Source organism: Tupaia chinensis, unplaced genomic scaffold, assembly GCF_000334495.1.
Source record: "Tupaia chinensis unplaced genomic scaffold, TupChi_1.0 Scaffold000523_1, whole genome shotgun sequence".
In the NCBI taxonomy this organism is placed as follows: Eukaryota; Metazoa; Chordata; class Mammalia; order Scandentia; family Tupaiidae; genus Tupaia; species Tupaia belangeri.
In genome coordinates, this window is record NW_006160036.1 from 1,379,374 (window position 1) to 1,390,236 (window position 10,863).

Genomic DNA, 10,863 nt, shown 5'->3' on the forward strand with positions numbered 1-10,863 from the left:
TTGGCAGCTTGAAAAACGCACCAGGCACATGTGCATGTGTGCCCAAAATCCCAAAAGGAGAGAGAAAATGGAGGAAGGAAAAAGGAAGGAGAAGGGATTGCACTATGGCCATTCCCATAGGGGTGCTTTCTTTTTTTTTTCTTTTAAGAATTATTTTATTTAACTTTATTTATTTTAATTTGACCAGAGAGGAACAGAGAAAGAGAGGGAGAGAAAGAGGGAAAGTGAGAAAGTAAGCCGCCAGGCCCGGGACTTGAAATGTGGTGGGCCATGTGGGAGTCCAGTGCCCTAAGCCACCACACCACCTGCTGGCCCCATAGGGGTGCTTTCTCACTTCATCTCTCTTCAGCAAGCTCATGTTCCCTCTGGCAAATTATATTTTACATATATATATTTTTTTTTAAAAAGAGGTTTTTGCTATAGGGCTCGTGCACTCGCCAGACAGAGAGAGACAGAGAGACAGAGAGACAGAAAGCGAGAAATCACCCCCCAGGAGCAATGGCCAGGCCGCAATCCCTTCATTCTCCTCTCGGGATCTTGGGCACGCACGCACACGCGCCTGGCTTGAATTTAAGCCACCGGGTCCGGGACTCGAACTGCGGTTGACTCATGGGAGTCCAGCGACATAGCCATTACACCAACGGCTGGTCCCATATTTTTTATTTTTCTTAAAGAATTATTTTATTGAACTTTATTTATTTTTAATTTGACCAGAGAGGCACAGAGGGACATAGAGAGAGAGAAAGTGAGAAAGCAAGCCACTGAGTCTGGGACTCAAATTGCGGTTGGCCATGTGGGAGTCCATGGTAGAGGCTGGACCCTACACAGCCCCAGCTTATAAAGAAATTCTTTTTTTTTAAATAATTATTTTATTTAACTTTGTTTATTTAGTTTAATTTGACCAGAAAGGGGCAGACCTAAAGAGAGAGAGAGAAAGTGAGAGAGCAAGCCACTGGGTTCGGGACTCGAACCATACTTGGCCATGTGGGAGTCCAGCGCTCTTAACCACCACACCACCTGCTGGTCCTGCCAGCTTATAAGGAAATTCTAAGGGTAGATTTTCATTTCAGTTTCTCTCTCTTGGCCCCACCATGCCACCTGTCGGCCCCATGAAATTATTTTTTAAAAAAAGAAAAGGAAAGAAAATTGTCTTTTGGGGTTTTTTTCTACATTTACCTCAGGGAGGGAGAGGAAGGAAAGATGGAAGGGAAGAGCTTTTCCTGTTTAGGATTCCAAGAAAAAGCATGTCCAGATCTGTTGTGATACTCAGTTGTCAGTTTGGTGTGCCCTCCTCGTTCTGACCTTGAGGTCAGCATAAAAGAAACTTCTCCTTAGCAGGAGCTGACCCCCTGCCTCCAGCAGAGCAGCTCTTTAATTGGAAATAAAAACAGTTCTTCCCTCAAAAGAGAGAGAAACTGAAGTTAAAATCTACCCTTTTATAGGACATGAAAGTCCTTGCACCTACTTCTTTAAACATAGTACCGAGAAATGGTACTGATTACAGAGTACTTGTCAGTAAGAAGGGAAAGTTATGAGAGATAGTAGCTGCTTTGTTGTAGGCCAGACACAGACTTTCCACTTTGAATTATGTATTACCTGGTTTTGCACCTTAAGGACCTTGAAGAGAAAACCCTATTTAGTCTGCTGATGACCATAACCTGTTATTCTTCAGAAGACATTTAAAATTCACCTGCATGGGACCAGCAGTTAGCGTAATGGCTATGTCACTGAACTCCCATGTAGTTGACCGCAGTTCGAATCCTGGACCTGGTGACTTACACTGACGCCAGGTGCGTGTGCATGCCCAAGATCCCGAGAAGAGAATGGAGGAGAAGGGATTGTGGCGTGGCCATCCTCCCTAGGGGGTGACTTCTCACTTTCTGTCTCTCTGTCTTTCTGGAGAGCGCGCACAACCTATAGCAGAAAACTCTCCAAAAAAAAAAAAAAAAAAAATGGATTTTCTGGTGGTCAGCCCAGGGGAAGATGGTGGAATGAAACCTAGAGAGATAGGTGGGGGCTGAGTAGCTCAGCTCCCATCCCCCATTCTGCTTGACTTTGCCAGGCCTTATGGGCTGAATGCCAGGAGGAGCACTGAAGCGTGAGGCCAGAGGGTGAGGGGGCAGCCTGCCTAGCTCGAAGCCCCTCCTCCCTCCTGCTGCCTCCCTTGTGGAAGACCAGCAGGGCAGAACTATGGGAGGGAGCAACACCTGGTTCCTGGCAAAGCAGTTCAGCAACTTCAAGCACCTGTGGTGACAGATTGAATACTAGACTCCCATTGGTGCAAGGTATTTGAGCACTTTATGAGTTTGTATGAAAATTAGTTGAATGTGGGCCAGCAGGTGGTATGGCTGAGCATGATTCAAGTCCTAGACCTGGTGGCTTGCTTTCTCACTTTCCCACTCTGTGTGTGTGTGTGTGTGTGTGTGTGTCTTTCTCTGGTGAGTTAATAGTAAATAAAAATGAATAAATAAATTTTTAAAAAGATAATTAGTTAAAAGGTGAAATTATGGGACCAGCAGGTGGCGTGGTGGTTAAGGTGCTGGACACTCCCACATGGCCGACCACAGTTTGAGTCCCAGACCTGGTGGCTTCCTTTCTCCCTATCCCTCTCTCTGTCTCTCTGGTCAAATTAAAATAAATGAATGAATATATAAAAATTAAATAAATAATAATTTTTTTAAAAAGGTGAAATCGTTGTGGAATTATCAGATTCAGTTACCTTGAACCCACTGCTATGGTTTCAGTATCTCCCAACAATTTATGTATTGAAATTTGGTTGTGACTGGATTAAGAGGGTAAAATAAAATCTGGTTATGGGGAATCAGCAGATGGCATAGTGGTTACATTACTGAACTCCCACATAGTCAACCACAGTTTGAGTCCTAGACCTGTTGGCTTAAAACTCACGCCAGGCGTATGTGTGTGCATGCCTGAAATCCCAAGAGGAGAATGGAGGAGAAGGGATTTTAGTGTCACCTCCCAGTGGGGGGTGATTTCTTGCTATCTCTCTGGCAAGCGCATGTACCCTATAGCAAAAATCTAAAAATAAATAAATAAATCCGATTATGGGGTAGAAAAGTGGGGCTTTTGGGAAGAGGTTAAGATGAGGGTGGATGAGTTGTGGTGAGTTTATAAGGAAAAGGAACAAACTGCACTCTGTGCTGGTCCTCAAGATGTGATGCCTCTTGGGAACCAGCAGTTAGCGTAATGGCTATGTCGCTGGACTCCCACGTAGTCGACTGCAGTTCGCGTCCCAGACCCGGTGGCTTAAAACTCACGCCGGGCGCGTGTGCATGTGTGCCCAAAATCCCGAGAGGAGAATGGAGGAGAAGGGATTACGGCGTGACCATCCCCCCTGGGGGGTGATTTCTCACTTTCTGTCTCTATGTCTCTCTCTGTCTGTCTGGAGAGCGCACACGCCCTATAGCGAAAATCTCTCAAAAAAAAAAAAAAAAAAGATGTGATGCCTCTGGACTCTACAAGTAACCAGCTGTGTCCCTGAACCTTGAACCTCCAAATTGTGAGTCAAACTATTTTTTGTTCTTTAATGTTTAAAATTCATGATGGAGAGTGATGTCTGTGCATGAGCGAGAGCAAAGCACCCTTGACAGGACTTCGTTACACTGCAGCCCCCCTTCCCCAGCCTTCTAGCTCCTTGGGAGCTTGGGCACCTGCACATGCACCTGGTATGTTTTCAAGGCCATCCAGGGATTCAAACCTGCAGTCAGCCAGCCATGTGGCTTCTAGCACTGCAGCTCCATTTGCTACTGACAGTGCCACCAGGCTGGGCCTGAATCTCTTTGTAAACCAACCAGTTTCTAGTATTTTCTGTTATTAGCAACAGAATGGACTAAAACACCCACCAGAGCTTTGAGAAAGACCATTCAACTCTCCAAACTGTTCTCCTTCTCTTAATTACTCCTCTAGTACCTTCAGTTGTGCTCAAGGTGGTGGGAACGCCTGCCCTCATCTTCGCCTCCTAAAGGTAGCACCAAATGGTTTTTGTTGCTGCCCTTGGGCCTTTGTTGGCTTATATGCCTCCTACTGGCTCTCTCTTTTTTTCCCTGAAGAATTTATTTATTATTATTATTTTAATTTGCTATAGGGCATGTGCACTCACCAGAGAGAGAGAGAGGGAAAGTGAGAAAGCCAGCAGCCAGGTCTGGGACTTGAACCACAGTTAGTCATGTGGGAGTCCGGCACCTGAACCACCACGCCACCTGCTGGCCCCTCCACCAGATCTCTTATACCAAAGTCCTTGTTCTTATCCCAACATTCTGCCAGCCAAATCTTGAAATAGTACTTGTAACCATTACTATCTTGCTCAGATATCTTCAACAGTTCTCCATAATTTACTGGATAAAATCTAAACTCCTTAATTGGTCACTCCAGGTCCTCCACAATCTATCCCAAGGATCTGCCTCCTTATGGCAGCCAGGATTTATCAGGCACTTCCTATGTAAGAGGCACCGTTAGAAGCTCTTTTTTGTTTTTGAAGACAAAGACTTTATTAAGCAAAAGGGAAAGTATACTTCCAAGAGATAGGAAAGCACCAAGTGCAAAACAAAATCCCTCGAGGCCTCTTTTTTTTTTAATTTAATTTTTGTTATAGGGGGTGTGCCCTTGGAGACAGAGAGAGAAAGTGAGATGGCACCCCCTCGCCCTGGCGAGGGTAGCCATACCACAATCCCTTCTCCTTCATTTTCCTCTCAGAATTTTGGACACGCATACACAGGCATCTGGTGTGTTTTCAAGCTGCAGGGTTGGCTACTTGAACCATGCAAACTGGCATGGGAGATCCAACTGCCTTCACCTCCATGCCATTTGCTGGCCCTGTTGGAAGTTCTTTACTGTAAATATCTTGCTTCATCCTGGCCCCTCTCTGCTGTCCTTCAGACATCTCACTCATTTCCATACCTGTTCTTGTACTTCAGCTGTTATTCCTATCCAAAATGCTCTCAGCTTACTATACAGCGGCTCAAGTAACCCATAAAACTGCCCAGCCTGTTAAGCTTCAGAGACCTCTTTCCTTAAATCTTCAAACTCTTCTAGATGGACTCCCTCATCAGCATTTTACAATAAATTGTCTTGAACAGTGACTTAATTTTATGGGAACCAGCAGTTAGCGTAATGGCTATGTTGCTGGACTACCACATAGTTGACCACGGTTTGTGTCCCGGACCCGGTTGCTTAAAACTCACGCCCGGTGCGTGTGCGTGCATGCCCAAGATCCCGAGAGGAGAATGGAGGAGAGGGGATTGCGGCGTGACCAACCCCCTGGGGGGTGATTTCTCGCTTTCTGTTTCTATGTCTCTCTCTGTCGGGTGAGCGCACGTGCCCTATAGCAAAAAACTCTCCAAAAAAAAAAAAGTGACTTAATTTTTAAAATGTATTTGTCTTCAAAATGAAGAAACTTCTAGGTGGCAGAGACTAGCCAGAGACCTCTGGGTGCCAAAGCACTGTTCTTGTTCAGAGCTGGTCTTCAGCACTTGCTAAATGAATGTTAAAGTGCTGCCCAAATCTACTGCTGAGCCAAGTAGGGAGGCTTATCCTCTGGAACCTCTGTAAAAGCCAATTCAACAACATCTGAATTTTTAAGTGATTTGTTTTGAAATTAGTCCTATTTCCTTTTTTAAAATAATTTTTATTTAACTTTATTTATTATTGTTATTTTAATTTGACCAGAAAGATACAGGTAGAGAGAGAGAAGGAGAGAGAGAGAAAGTGAGAAAGCAAGCCACCAAGTCCGAGATTCGAACCATGGTCAGCTATGTGGCAATCCAGCACCCTTAACCACCATGCTACCTGCTGGCCACTGGAATTAGTCCTATTTCTAAATTCCCAGTGGTAAGCAGAGATAAACTCAAACTTTATTGTATCAGTCCCTTAAAGATTTGTACCTATCCCCCCCCCGCAAATAGGGCACTGCAAACTAGGTGCCAGTACTTGCCACGCAGGTTTTGCCTGTAAGTAACAAAGTAACACACAGTTTATTTTTTGCCATAGGGTGTGTGCACTTGGTGAAGAGACAGAGAGAAGAAAAGTAAGGTATTATCTCCCGGGGGGATGGCCATGCCCCAATCCCTTCTCTTCCATTCTCCCTCTGGGATTTCGGGCATACACACACCTTGCCTGGTGTGAGTTTTCAAGCCACTGGGTCTGAGACTTGAACCTCAGTTGGTCATGTGGGAGTCCAGCACCTTAACCACCTCACCCCCTGCTGGCCCCGTAGAGATTCTTGTCTGCCAGATAACACTGAGTCCCTGGCTCTGCAGATCAGAAAAAGAGTTTGTTCCCCAGGAGAAGCCATTTAGGAGGCAAAGCCAATTGGTCTGAGTAGAGTGGTGCTATTCTCGTGATGTTGCGTCTGTACCCACGTTCACTTCAGAGGTTTGAATTGACTAGCAAGTTTGTGTCGAGCCAGTCTTGTCACCTAAAAACTCCCTGGATCCAGCAGAGTGAGGCAGACAGCCCGTGAGACACAGTGGGAGCCGTCAAACTAACTAGGCATGAGATGATCCTGGACCAGTCCCAGGAAAACAAACTTCCACCCAGAGAAGTCGTGTTGCTCTTGTGCTGAGGGCAAAAAGAATTGCTCCGGACTGGCTGCTCCATTACTTGCTCTTCTAAACAGGTCACTTACAAGCACAAAGCTGCTAGCTGGCCATAGGTATTGGGCCATCGGGAAAGTCATGACGCATTTTTACATAGAAAGAAAAATAAGCCATGACTTTTCCAACAGCCCAGTAACTCATAGACACATTTTGCTTGGCTTACAGAGTGGTTCTTTATTTTTCCTCCTCAACATTTGAACTGGTTGCCAACACTTCAAAAAGTGAGACAAGATTACACAAAAATCTGGGTATCTGGCTTCTCTTGACAACAGAGCACCTGGCTATTCTGGCCCCCTAGTCCTCTAAATGGGGCATTTGTTCCCCACCAGGCAGATGCATGCATTTTTGCCCCTGCCCAACCTTGTTTATTTTCTTTGATCCAAAGTTTTGCTGATTACAAACTTGTATGGAGGGTAGGATCAGGTAGATCCTCAAGCCTCCATCAGCTCTGGGCTCTGTGATGCCTCTGGGTGTGGAGGAGGTGGCTAAGACTCAGAGGGTTCATAATGCAATACAGATTGGCTATTAGTCTTGTATAGCCATTCTTCACTTAACATCCTACCTGTTTAATGACCGCTCGGATTTCTGACCAGTTCTCCAGCACAGGGAATCCCCTTTCTCTGTCTGACTGGTTCCCACCATTGGATAATATTCACTGCATGAAGTGCACGATCATGCAAGACTACACAATCCGTTCATACATTTGTACTTTACTATTTAATATAGCTGGAAGCACAGCAGCACTTTGAAGAAGAAAGAATGGGAGTATAAAAGTGTAAAAGAATGGGAGTATAAAAGTGATTAGCCAGTATGTTTTTGAAAGTGAGTATGATTCTTATTAGAACTAGAGGGGACGTCTCCAAATGTTGAGTGGTTCATGAAAGTGGAATGGCAATGAATGAACCTCTATGACGCTATCATGAAATTTACGAAGAACAGGGCCAGCCAGGTGGTTAAGGCAGCTGGATCCCACATGGCCAACAGCCAGGCTGAGTCTCAGACCTGGCCGCTTGAAAAACACACTACTGGGTGTGTGTGCATGTGTGTCCAAAATACTGAGAGAGAATGGAGAAGGGATTGTGGTGTGGCCATCCCCTTGGAGGATGCTTTCTCACTCTCTATCTCTCTCTTTCTCTCCCCCCAGTAAGTGCATTTACTCTATAGAAAAAAAAATGTAAAAAGCAGACTGCAGTGAGCCAGCAGGTAGCATGGAGGTTATGGCAAGCTAGATCCCACATAGCTGACTCCGCGGTTTGAGTCCCAGACCCAGCAGCTTGAAAATCATATTGGGACATGTGCATGTATACCCCAAAATCCCAAGAGGATAGTGGAGGAGAAGGGACTGTGGTGTAGCCATACACTCTAGGGGGTGATTTCTCACTTTTCCTCTCTCTGTCTCCAGCGAGCACATGCATCCCACAGCAAAAAGAAAAAAAAACACACAATAATAAGGTTCTTCTCTTGTTACACCCATGACTCCTACCCTTAGGTATCCATTGCTGTCATCTCCCTTACCTTACTAGGGCCCTCCTCAGCTCCTGATAAATCCAGTGATAACACTGATGACCTTGGATTCTTTACCACATTTTGAAGGATTTGATGACTGGATTATTAATCTGAATGCCCTTTTTAGGAATAATTTTTCTGTACAATTAAAAAAATTATTTTATATAACTTTATTTCCTTTAATTTGACTAGAGAGGGACAGAACAAGAAAGAGAACGAGAGCATAAGAAAGAGAGAGCAAGCCACCAGGTCCGGGACTTGAACTGCTTTCAGCCATGTGGGAATCCAGTGTCCTTAACCACCATGGCACTTGCCGGCCCCACTGTACATTTTTATAATTTTTGCAGATTACATTGTTGTGTTCTGTAATATGTGAGAGATATAAATTAAAACAAAGTTAACAAGTTGGAGTTTCCTTTAGACTTTTTCATTATTTAGAATAATGATTACACCGGGTTTATATTATTTTTTAAAGAATTATTTAATTTTATTTATTCATTCAATCATTTTCATTTGACCAGAGATAGACAGATACATAGAGAGAAGGAACATGAGGAAGCAAGCCAGCAGGTCCAGGACTTGAACCATGGTTATCCATGTGGGAGTGTCCAGAGCCTTAACCACCACACCACCTGCTGGCCCTACACTGGGTTTATATTATTATGGTATGTCTTGTTGCTTTCTGGTGCTTATCTAATGTATGCTTTTTGAATGGATAGAATTACATTCTAGTGTGATGACATATGCTATGTATTGAAAAATACATACCCTTTGGCGATATACCATAAGTGTGATGACATATGACATCTATTGAAAAATATATACCCTTTGGCGGCATAAAAGACATCTGCCTTTAAGCTCCTCGCTTATCCACCAGTTCACTTAATGACCTAGTCATTGTAATGCCACAATCCCTTCTCCTCCATTCTCCTCTCAGGATCTTGGGCACACTCACATACATGCCCAGTGTGAGTTTAAGCCACTGGGTCTGGGACTCGAACTGCGGTTAACTACATGGGAGTCCAGCGACATAACCATTAAGCCAAATGCTGGTCCCAAGAACACTCCTCTTTAACCAAACTACTGGGGCTCTCTCCGTCTCTGTATTTTTTATTTTATTCAATTTTATTATTATTAATACTTTTAAAATTTTTGACCAGAGTAAAACAGAGAGAAAGAGAGGAAAGTGAGAAAGCAAGCTAGGACCAGCAGTTGGCATAATGGCTATGTTGCTGGACTCCCATGTAGTCGACCCTGGTTCAGGTCCTGGACGCGGTGGCTTAAACTCACACTGGGCATGAGCGTGCCCAAGATCCCAAGAGGAGAATGGAGGAGCAGGGATTGCAGAATGGCCATGACCCCCATTGGGGGGGGGTGATTTCTTGCTTTCCATCTCTCTATCTTTGTCTTTCTGGGGAGGACACTCATCCTATCACATAAACCTCCCAGAAAAGAAAGAGAGAAAGAGAGAGAGAGAGAGCAAGCAAGCCAAGTCACCAGGTCCAGGACTCGAACCTCATTTGGCCATGTGGGAGTCCAACGCCCCTAACCACTACACCACCTGCTAGCCCATCTCTGTATTAATAGCTAGTTACTAGGTCCCCTAGGCTGTCTGAAGATGAAAACATTTCCATGTGGATTCAATATTAATCTAAAACAAAACCTTATAGTATATTATGATTTTCTTAAGCAAAAGTAGGAACTAACTTGATTTTTGTTATACAAATGGGGAGAGGGTAGAGTAGGTGCCTGGGGTCATTGCTTGGCTGGGGGGATTGTGGCTCAGAGAAGAAGGGTGGCAAGTCCCTGAGCCCCTAAGAATTCTGAGAGGAGCAGCTTATATAATAGGTTGCGATTGGAGTGCATATCAGTTCCTTGCAGCTTGGGAAGAAGTGAAGCAAACTGACTCAGGTACGTTTGGAGGGCATGGGGATTCCTTTTTTTTTTTTTTTTTTCTTTGTTACTAGTCTCCAGAGATAAAAACTCAATCGGCTGGTTCTAAACTTCTATGCTAATAACCACCTCCTTTCCCCCATCCGACTTTATCGGGGCTAGGGCCAACTTTCAGGGACCTGGAAACTGCTTGCCATCAGGTCACTTGTAAATTTAGGAGGCTATGGATATTGGTAATAAAGGTGTGAGAAAGGGGAGAAGGAACTGTTTTAGCTTTAAGACACCGGAACCTCTGAGCTTCCTGCAAAACCATTCGCAGCTTTTGCAAACCGCCTTAAAGTCATCAGCGCCCCACTGCGGAATTCGGGAATTTGAAGCTAAGCTTGTTACAATTGTTAACACCTTCGACCAGTCTTTCTCCATTTGACAATTACTCCCTTCCTTTTCTTGCCAGCAGGAAGGTTCTGCTGCCTTGGTTTTAGGGAGTCCCTCTACAGCGAACAGCCCCCCTTCGTGTGCAGAAGTCGGGGGAAGATTTCTATCGGCTCTCCCGCCTTGCAGGGTGAGTGGTTTCCCGGCTGGAAAGCAGGGCGTGGGGGCGGGGACGGACATTAACAATTACCGGTAAATCTGAAAGTTAATAACGCTTCAGGTTCTAGGCTGGGCACAATGGCCACCACCTCTGAGCAGCTAGCCCAGGGGCAGCTCGGCCTTGAGCCTCATTGGAGGAACCCAGTTTCCGAGAGAGCGCAGAGGCTGTGAGTCTCTGCCACCCGGAGGAAACGCGTCCGCCCGGGACCGGCGTTCCCGCCGAGCAGGTCGGTGGAGCTCCCTCCTACTGAGCCGAGAA

The 10,863-nt window shown here is 45.1% G+C and overlaps 1 protein-coding gene across 1 annotated transcript in view; it reads left to right on the forward strand.

The window, feature by feature from the left end:
* The first annotated feature begins 9,657 nt into the window (after positions 1-9,657).
* HAS3 (hyaluronan synthase 3) overlaps positions 9,658-10,863 on the forward strand; it is a 14,518-nt gene continuing 13,312 nt past the window's right edge. The window contains exon 1 of the mRNA XM_014591023.2: positions 9,658-10,575. The gene's annotated coding sequence lies outside the window, so the exon portion shown is untranslated. The remainder of the gene's footprint in view (positions 10,576-10,863) is intronic.